Raw genomic sequence first — 10,456 nt, forward strand, 5'->3', positions numbered from 1 at the left:
CGGCTGCCGCCGTCTCCTTACGTTCGGTCGGACTGCTTTCACTCGCATCCGCACTACGTGTGTCCCCCTTTGCTCTCATGGGCGTGAACTTCGGCCTCTCAAACTTGGAGCCAAATTCACCCTTTTGACCGTCCTTAGCTCCACGAGCCCGACGCGTCACAAACTCTTCGGCTAGCTCAGCGGCTCTAGCGACCGTACTAACGTCTGGCCTATCCAAGACCCAGTACCGCACGTTCTCAGGTAACCGACTATAAAACTGTTCCAGCCCGAAACACTGCAGAACTTTCTCGTGGTCACCAAACGCTTTCTCTTCTTTGAGCCACTCCTGCATGTTTGACATAATCCTGTAGGCAAACTCTGTATATGACTCACTTTTACCTTTCTCATTTTCCCGAAACTTCCGACGGAACGCCTCCGCTGACAGCCTGTACTTTTTTAGCAGACTCGATTTCACTTTGTCGAAATCCTCTGCCTCCTCTCTCTTCAAGCGAGCGACTACGTCGGCCGCCTCGCCGGGTAACAAAGTGAGCAAGCGCTGTGGCCACGTTTCCCGAGAGAACCCCTGCTTCTCGCACGTTCGCTCAAAGTTAACCAGGAACAAACCAATGTCCTCTCCAAGCTTAAACGGCCGCATCAGGTCAGTAATTTTGAACAATACTCGTTCTCCTGCACCGTGTGCCTGACTTCCATTACGAGCGCGTTCCATCTCTAACTCGAGACGCTTCATTTCCAAAGCGTGTTGACGGTCGCGCTCTCTTTCTTTCTCTTGTTGCTCTCGTTCTATCTGTTCTTTACGTTCACGCTCTTCTTTTTCGTTCTGTTCTTTTCGTTCACGCTCATCTTTCTCTTTCTATTCTTTAAGTTCACGCTCCTGTCTTTTTGCCCTCTCCTCAATGGTCTCCAGGCATTCCGACAGCTCGTCATCCTCCGCTTCTAACTCAAGAATAGCCCTTAGCAGTTCTGGTTTTCCGAGTTTGTCTGAGACATCCAGACCCAACTCTTTTGCAAGCTCCAGCAATTTCGGTTTGCGCAACGACTTCAAATCCATGGCTGCTCTGAATGCTGCTTTCTCTACTGCCTACTATTGTCTTGCCGCAAACTAACCCGGCAGCAACGACAACCACAATTACCAGCTCTGTTTCTGACACTAACAAAAGCCTGGCAAAACTCAGAAGAAGAAAGTCCCGCACTCACCAAACCTCGCAGCCAAGAATTCAGCGCAGTCGTTCCGCTGCAGGCAACCACTCATCACACAGGGCTCGTTGCACTGCTCCCGGATGGTCGTAGTGCTGCTCAGCATACAGTCAACTGCATATCTTCGCTGCTGGCCTCCGTTGTCGCGATCTCACCGCTGACAACCAGCTGTTGGAATCTCAGCGCTGACGCCCGTTGTTGCAGCTGGGTCGCAAGCCCCAAAAGTAGCGTTGGCCTGGCGGCCTGGGGCACAACTGGAAGCATCCGAAGGTCCCGGCAAAGCATGAGTCGACTGGTAACAGAACAACTTGTTTATTCTAGCATCGCAAAAGAGCGGGCGGTCAGGTCGACCGAAGTGGAGAGACGGGAGAGCACGTAACTCAACTGAAGAAATCGGAGCCTCTCTCTTGGCGTCCGGGGGCAGCTGCTTTTATACTCTCGCAGTTGAGGGCAAGAAGGAACGCCTCGATAGACGCGCACGTGACGGCGCCGCTCGGGCACGTTGAGACGAGTAGGTGACGCATCCGCCGGGCCGGCGCCGCTCAGACCTCCTCGCTTCACAGTTGGGGGAGCTCCTCTCCCCGGCTGCTGCGCTTTGACAAGCGTGGGCACCAACATGCACACACACACACACACGCACACGAAGACACGTGGCATTGAAACATGCCTGGACGCGCTTGGCGGGGAGGCGTAGCGGCGGCGCCGAACGGGCCAAAATGTCCGCCGCTTTGAACGAAGCCCCGGCGTCCGCTGCATCCGCGCCGGCTATACCGCGCGTCGTAGGCGAAACCTAACAGTACGTGGTGTTGCAACACACCAAACGTCTGCTGACGCAGACGCCCTTGCGGGGAGCTCGTAAAGACAGGCGCGCTGCAAGAACGCCTTCGGCGACGAGTAGTCGTCGTTTACTTTTGTGGACGCATGCTACGTGACGAGCAGACTTCGGTTTACTTTCATTAGCAATAACGCTCACCAGCAGGGCAACATGCTATTGCCTACAATTTGTCGTTCACGCTTAATGGTCATGCCGTGCACCAGCTGCAAGTATCGCTAACCGCAAACTCAACTGTTCCGCTTAACCGTCGGGAGCTCTGCCTGAATGAAAACACGAAAAGGCTTGCCTTCTTGTTATAGCCAAGGCGAAGCAACGGCGCGGGATTCTGCTCTGTAGGCTTGTTGTCCAGAGAGTGCTCGGAGCAAACCTGCGGGCTACACATATACGTTCGTAGGGAGCAAAGTTGAACGTGGCACCAAAATATACACAGATCGAATACTCACTCGTGCATTTTCACTGGGTTGGTAGTTCTTCCTATTCACTGCAGCTGTCCACCGGTGGCGTAGCTTGTCATTCTTCGTTGCGGATGGAAATCGGCGCAGGCTGAAAACACCGCACCGGCACGATTCCCTACGTGTATTGTGCTCTTCGCATACAGCACTAAGCAACCTGCTCCTTTTCCGCTGGTTATTTTGGCATCCAAACACGACGCAATGATGCCCAGATGACTTCTTGTAATTTGGATCCGCGTGAACGGGCGCATTTCCGTACTTTGGGGTCCTAGAGCTAGCGCTTGCCATGTCTACTGGTCGCCGGCGAACACACTTTGGCAGCCCAGTACAAAATGGCGCTGGTCGACCGGGCAATCCGGGTGCGAGAGTATGCGTTCGGTTAGTCTGGGTGCGAGGCTAGCGTATTCTGGTCTAAAAGTAAAGAGTGGACACTCCCGTAGACGCCTGCGTCCGACTTTAGAATCCCTCAATCCTTTAATAGTACCGACAGGCTTTGATCCAGCTGACAACGCCTGCGATAGGCTGATCGGTGACATGTGACCTTGCTCCGCCCCTTTGCCGCCATGAAAGTTCCTGCGCGCCGGGCGAAGTGCGCGCGTTTCGCCTGTTGTGCTATGCACATCGCTGCGATAGTTTCGTTCCGGGAGGGCCGAAATGCCTTGTTGTGCGGTTGGGTGCCGAAACCGGACGAAGGATGGCAAGAAGTTATTTTGCATCTCGCGCTGCACCCAGAACCTAACCAGAAGAAAAGTATGGTTACACAGAATTGGACGGACGGACTTTGAACCGTCGGTAACAGCACGACTATGCGAGGCAAGTAACATACAACGATACAAAGGTGCGATAGAAAGTATACACGTGCGTGTGTCGAGCGGTGGTAGTATTTCACTCGCGTACATGAATGTTGAGGGCCGAAGTTTGTGGAGATTATTTTAGTTCGCTCTGAGCCCGCTGAATAGATCGGTATGACCTAGGATGCGAAGGACCGAAATGCCTTGTTGCTGTGCGGATGAGTGCCGAGATTAGACGGAGGACGACAAGAAGTTATTTTGCATCCCGCGCAGCAAACAAAACCTAACCAGAGGGTAATTGTGGTTGTATAGAATTGGACGGAAAGACAACCGTCGGTAACTGCACGAATATGCGAGGAAAGTAACGTAGAGCGATACGAAGGTGCGAGAGAAAGTATACACCTGTGTGTGCAGAGCTGCAGTATTATTTCATTTGCGCGCATGAATGTTGACGGCCGAAGTGTGTGGAGATTACTGATTTTAGTGCATTACGAGCCCATTGACTTAGCAAGTGCAGTGTGACCTAGCATGCAAGTAAATAGTGGGGCAGAAACGCATTAACTCGCTGACAAATATCCGCATTGCGTTACGTGCGATAAAAAATAAATTCAGCAGTGAATTCTACTTTTACACTTTCCTGTGTTTGTGAGCGCGTTGTTAACTGCGTTTTACAACATGTCCAACAAGTAATTTGCAATATCCTAATCGTATTTTGTGCATTGCATATGTGAATAAATATATTGCTAAGTGCCTGCATTACTCTGCTTTTAAAAACGACTACGTGCGTCCACACCATCATGGAGCGTGTCATGCTTTCCGGCACTCTCCCTTTCGGCACAACCTCTCCGACACCCGCAGGAGCCCCAGCAATGCGTACGCCTTGGGTACCACCAAGCTTCATTGCTGCTGAAACAACACAGGCTCACCATGTCTAGCTCTTCAAATTCATCACCATGGGCAACTGTCCTGCAATGGACTTGTCGTTCTCTTCGTAACAAGAGGGCTGACATGATCACCCGGTTCTCCAGCAAGCGAGACAACACCAGTCCCTTTGTCATTGCCCTTCAAGAAGTCAACGGCCCTGTGCTGAGCATAATCGGCTATGACGGCTACGCCCCGCCTGTAAAGGCCGCTGAACCCACGAAGACAGCGTTGTACGTGCGACGGGGAACTACACACGTGCAATCAGACGCAACCGTGGTGCAGCGCTACTCATAGCGTTGTCGGATGCCGGTTAGAAGTCTCATCACAGCGTACAATGCTCATCTTTTGCGTCTACGTGTTTCCCGAGAACACAAGGAATAAGGCAACTAGGGCACTCGTTGATCTCACCTTCATTTCCCACTTTAAGAAGATTTATCCGCAAGACAACATAGTGTTGCGCGGGGACTTTAACGCTCAGCACATCGCATGGGGATACAACAAATGCAGCCCGCGCGGTCGGCACATCATGCAAGATACCTCGGAGTACGGGCTGACACTCCTCAACATGCCTCAAGCACACACGAGGCTGGGACAGACAGTTCACCAAACAGACACATCACGAGATCTTACCTGGAGTACTCGTGCGCAGCTTTTTCGATGGGAGGTGCTGGACGATTTCATGGGGAGCGACCACTTTCCGATCCTCATACGCTTTCGCACAGGCTACGCTTTCGCACAGGCCACGCCAATCCGAAAATGAAGTCACACGCCACTACACGGCTAAGCCACATAGCACACTGGGACAAATACCGCGAGTTACCGCAGCAGCAGTCTCCAGCCAAGAACATTGACCATCTGGTATCACAGCTGTGCGTAGCGAAACGAAGAGCCACCAAACGCTTACTGGTTCCCTCTGACCACCCAGAGCCTGATATACATCTGCTCACCTTGTGGAATAGAAGGCACCGGATACTCGCTCAGTACAGGCGGTCTGGTCGCACTGCTCATCAAAATGCACGGTTGCGCAAAATACAGCGTTTGATCGAAGAATATACGACTACGCTCGCGTCAGACCGCTGGATGGGAATTTGCGAATCCATCAATGGACAGACTCATACTTCCAAGGTTTGGGCTATCCTGCGCTCTCTTCTCGGCCAACGCAAGACCAACAACGGCGCGGCTCGTGTGGCCCTCCGCGAAGGCATCAGCGCTCAGTAACTTGCCGAACAGGCTGCTGAACTGTTTTTCCCGCAGACGTCTCGCCCCACAGACACCACATACCAGAAGGATGTACATTCTGAAGATAATGAACCACTTAACAGCCCCTTCACCTTGATCGAGCTGGAGCACGCCTTGCAGCGTGCTAACGTACGTAGTGCTCCAGGGGTCGATGAGGTGGGCGTGGCTCATCTACGCAATCTGCCCCTTGAGCACAAGCACGCTCTTCTCGAAGAATTTAATCGAGTCTGGGATACCGGGATACTGCCCTCCACTTGGAAGTTTTCGGTGGTCAAGCCCATTCCGAAGCCTGGTAAACCACCACATACCTTATGCAACCTCCGTCCGATCTCTTTGACCTCGTGTGTCTGTAAAGTACTGGAGAGCATGGTCAACACACGCTTGATGTGGTACCTTGAAGATCACGACCTTTTGGCTCCTACACTGTATGGATTTCGCCGTGGGCTATCAACACAGGATGTGCTAGCCCGCCTAAAACAGGACGTCCTCGACTCTAATTCGGTGCACCCACGAGCCGTTGTCGCAGTGGATATACGCAAGGCTTTTGATTCCGTCCCACATAACACTATCATGATCAAATCACGTGCCCTTGGCATCAGAGGGAAGATGTACAACTTCATAGCGGGTTTCCTTGAAGAGCGAAGCTACCAAGTCGAAGTTGGTCACGACGCCAGTGCCATACGAACCAACCGCGTAGGCGTCCCCCAGGGCTCGGTTATTTCACCGACGCTGTTTAATATAGCTATGCACCAGCTACCTAAGCGCCTTGCCGACGTATCGGGCCTGAAACACGCGGTGTACGCCGATGACGTCACCGTGTGGACGCATCAAGGGTGCATCGGGGAGCAGGAGGACGTCTTACAACGAGCTCTCGACATTATTCACACCTATGCCACGGAAACGGGTTTACACACTGCCCCAGACAAAACAGAGTTTGTCGTCATTCATGGTGGCAGGTCTACCTTTGGAAAGCAGGAAGAAAAGCAGTCTTTTAAACTGTACATCGGTGACCAAACCATCACACGGAAATCTACTATCCGAATACTCGGTATGCACCTAGACGAGAACTGCACAGCTAACACTTGGTTCCAATGCGTTACGAAGACCAGCAAACAAATCCTGCACGCTTTACGCAAACTCTCTACCCGCACCTGTGGAGTAAACGAACGTGAAATGCGGCAGTTCGCTCAAGCTTTTCTTGTCTCCCGTATCATGTACGGGCCGCCGTATCATCCAGTCAACCGCACACAGATGCACACGCTCGACCGGTTACTTAACGAAGCCAAACGAATTGTAACTGGACTCCCAAGGTGCACAAGCCTCGAAGCGCTTAAAAGTTGTAGCAAACTCAACAACCTGTCCGAGCTCGTAGACATGCACATCTATACACAAGAGACGAGACTTCGCGCCACAAAAGCCGGGCGACACACGCTCATGCTCCTCGAGTATGACGTCCACAGAATGCCGATTTTGCCCAACAACACGCCGCCGTGGGAAATCACGGCTCTCACCGATGGCAGGCCACTTCCTCTCAATATGGACCCTACTCAGCGAATGCGGCGCCTTGCATATGCCAAGAGGCATGCTAAGGCTACGAGTTCACTCTCCGTGACTGAAAGCATCGTATAGACGGACGCTGCACTGCCTGCAGACGACGTTAGTAACACCTGTTATGCGACTGCGTGGTGCGACCAGACAAATGAAAATCAGAACCGCCGCCATCATATATCAGCAGAAGCAATGTCCAGCACCCGCGCTGAGCTAATGGCCATCCTAGATTATTTGGAGTGGGCCCTCGCAACTTCATCTCAAACTGACCCTGTTCACCATCATGTGTACACAGATTCCCAGGCTGCCCATCGGGCATGTGCTAATATTATTTACACAGATCCCGTACTGCAGAATATCCGGCACCAGGCACGCCTGCTCCGCGAATGCGGTCACGATGTCATCATTCACTGGGTCCCTGCGCACTGGGGTATCCCCGGAAACGAGAAGGCTCATAGACTGGCGCGCGCTCATCTCTCTACCGCGCTAGCCAGAGCCTCCGATAATCCTTATCCTCTCTTAGCTACCACACCTGAGATAGCAGGCCCAATGGCAGACAAGCATGCGACCAAACAACGACGTGCCGCCTACCTCGCAGCAGTGGGCAATCCACTCTCTATACCGTCACTTCCACCGAAGGTATTCACACGGCGAGAGTCAGTCTTGCTTCGGAGAATCCAGACAAGCACCCTCCTTACTCCTCACTTGTTGCACCGTTTCCACAAGGGTGGCACACCAGCACCCGTAAGTGGGTTCTGCTCCATGTGCACATGTCGTGCTGATCTAAACCACCTTTGTTGGGAGTGCCTCCTCTACATCCCACCAAGGCTTCGTGCCGTGGCCACCATACAGCGGGGACCCTGGCCTTCTCTCCGGACTTGGGCTTGCCCGGATACCACGTCTCCGGACCATGCCATCGAGCTCTGGCGAGCACTGCTGCTGTTCCTTCAGGACCCTGCAGCACCACCCGTCGGCGATCGGCTCCGCGACAGCCACAAGCGTCATGCCGCCCCCACTTAGCTGTTTCCAGGACGTTCATTAATAAAGCGGAGGCAGCCTTACCCTTCCCCTTTTCCAACAACACCCCTCCTCTTTCCACCGCAGCGTCTTCGACGCATTTCATGTGGAATAAACGTGGTTTCATTCATTCATTCAGCTACTGGCCGTCAAATAATAAAGCGTAATACAGTATATCAAAGTGCATTACATACAGCTGCGAGCTCGTTCCTTCCAAGTTTCCTTTACACTCGAAGATGTTTCAGTAATCGGCAATGCCATTTTACTGATGAAAAACACACAACTGCAAATGAACATAAGAAAAACGCCACAAGCGATACATGGATTGCCAGCAAAACACAGTGCAGTAATAGCTGGGCCAATCCGCGTGCGTTTCGTATAAGGGCCCTGTAATTCTTACGGGGCTTTAGCGGTGCACGGAGGCGAAAAGGGATAAACACAACAATGCGCGTCATGATTCGAGTTTACGCGGCGACGTCGCACGGTTCACGAGAACAGTCAACCGCATTCACACACGCGCATACACTACGCTTGATATTCGTGTGCCGCGAGAGCAGATCGCGCTGGCAGCCTGAACACGATCGAGGAGACACGCTGACACGATCCATACCGCCTCTTCATCATGTCACGCCAGTTGCACTGGCTCGTAGCATTGAACCACAAGACACAGCAGTCGTCGTGTAATCGCTACACGACAGACACACTCAACGGCAAGAAGGCTGTTGGCGCACTCGTTTCCACACACACAGGATGTTGTTTAGTTGCCGTGAGGGTCGCGCGCTTTGAGAATCGCACGTTTGAGCGACGTTATGCCGAAAGTTTTTCGGTCCAAGCGACTGTCAGCCTTCATTTTTACACGACTTCTTCGTTCAATGCAACCGCTATGTGTACGCAGCACACTTACATGCAAAAGATTTCACAGAGCATACCGGATTAAGCGCAAGCAACCAGCAAGGCTCGCGCGGTCATTGAGCGCAAACGAACGAAATGTAAACATGCGGAATCGAGGCGATCAAGCCCTCATTACGCTCTCTTGAGCTATTTTCTTGGAGCGCTCATTTGAAATAAAAGGACTGAATTTAGCAGTCCGGGTCCTTCTTTCGTTTTTCGCCACAGTCAGGCACCAGTAGGTTTTATTTCCGCGCGTATGCAGATATTTTTTCACCTCACGAATGCAGCGGTTTAGCGTGGGCGCCGTCTGCTACAGGAACTTCCTAGGTGGCGCGCGCGGCAGATGTCGCTACCTTGAAAATTATAGAGGGACCTTAGCCGACTTTAGTGCTCCTGTATATGCTCCCGCAGGGAGCAGAGTTGTGCATAGGTCCGGCTTATGATCCAGCTCTGCAGTGGAGCCACTCCTCGCGCGCGCAGGAGGCAAATGCCGCGCGGTGTTCCATTTGTTTTTGTCTGCTGGTCGCGAGCTACATGCGGCAACTGTACGCTGTTATGTATCTCCTGGCGCCCCCTACAAATCCGACATTTTTTAACAAAGGCTAGGCCAGTCGTGACCGCCAGAGTTGTTCTCAAGAAATGGAGTCTGTCACTCGCGGCTTCGTGCCGTCGCATCTTTGAAACCCTACGCAACAAACCCAAACAACATAACATGGTGTCAGAAGTGTAAGCAGATCGTCCCCGCACCGCCTGAAATCAACAAAATGGCCAACGTTTTCGTCCAGCCCCCGGCTCACTTCCAACCTGGTGACACTCCTCAGACCGCATGGGAAGAATGGCGGGAAGCATTCACCATATATGAACTGGCTTGTGAGTACAACACTAAGCCTAAATAAGCGCGGAAGGCATTGTTGCTTCATGTACTTAGCCCGCATGCTCGTCGCATCGCACAGACGTTCCCTCCAGACCCTGCCGCCGGAAACGAAGACGCACACCCAGTGAAATACATACTTGACAAGTTTGACGAGTTATATCGCCCGTACAAGAACGTCATACAAGCAGCGGCGGTGTTCAACTCGATGGTACAAAAGGTAGGTCAGTCAATTGACGATTTTGTTACTGACCTTCGACGACAGGCGCAGAAATGCGACTTCGGTGACAAGTGCGACAGACTCATCGGCGACCGCGTGGTGGTTGGAATCCGCGATGGAGCTCTCCGCGAACGGCTCTTTCGGGAGCGCGACCTCACTCTGGAAAAATCGTCTCAGCGTGCAAGGCAGCGGAAATATCAAAGAAACATGTGCAAGAGATCGTAACCAGTGATCAGCAGCCAGAAGTGAATGCCGTTCACACGTATAATCGGAAACCCACGAAGACAACTGGTCGTCCGCTAGGTATCAACAAACCTCAGCAGCCTCATCGCTCGTCCCAAAGGTCTAATCGTAAATGTTCTCGCTGCGGAACCTCGCACCCCCCACAACAGTGCCCAGCTTTTGGCAAAAACTGTTACAACTACGACAAACTTGGCCATTTCGCGCACCTGTGCAAGCAGTCACGTCGGCAGA

The 10,456-nt window shown here is 52.5% G+C and overlaps 1 pseudogene; it reads left to right on the forward strand.

Annotated features, from left to right (window-relative positions):
* The first annotated feature begins 6,005 nt into the window (after positions 1-6,005).
* On the forward strand, positions 6,006-8,003 carry LOC142568108 (uncharacterized; annotated as a pseudogene).
* The last annotated feature ends 2,453 nt before the right edge of the window (positions 8,004-10,456 follow it).

Source organism: Dermacentor variabilis, unplaced genomic scaffold (assembly GCF_050947875.1).
Source record: "Dermacentor variabilis isolate Ectoservices unplaced genomic scaffold, ASM5094787v1 scaffold_16, whole genome shotgun sequence".
NCBI classification, from domain to species: Eukaryota; Metazoa; Arthropoda; class Arachnida; order Ixodida; family Ixodidae; genus Dermacentor; species Dermacentor variabilis.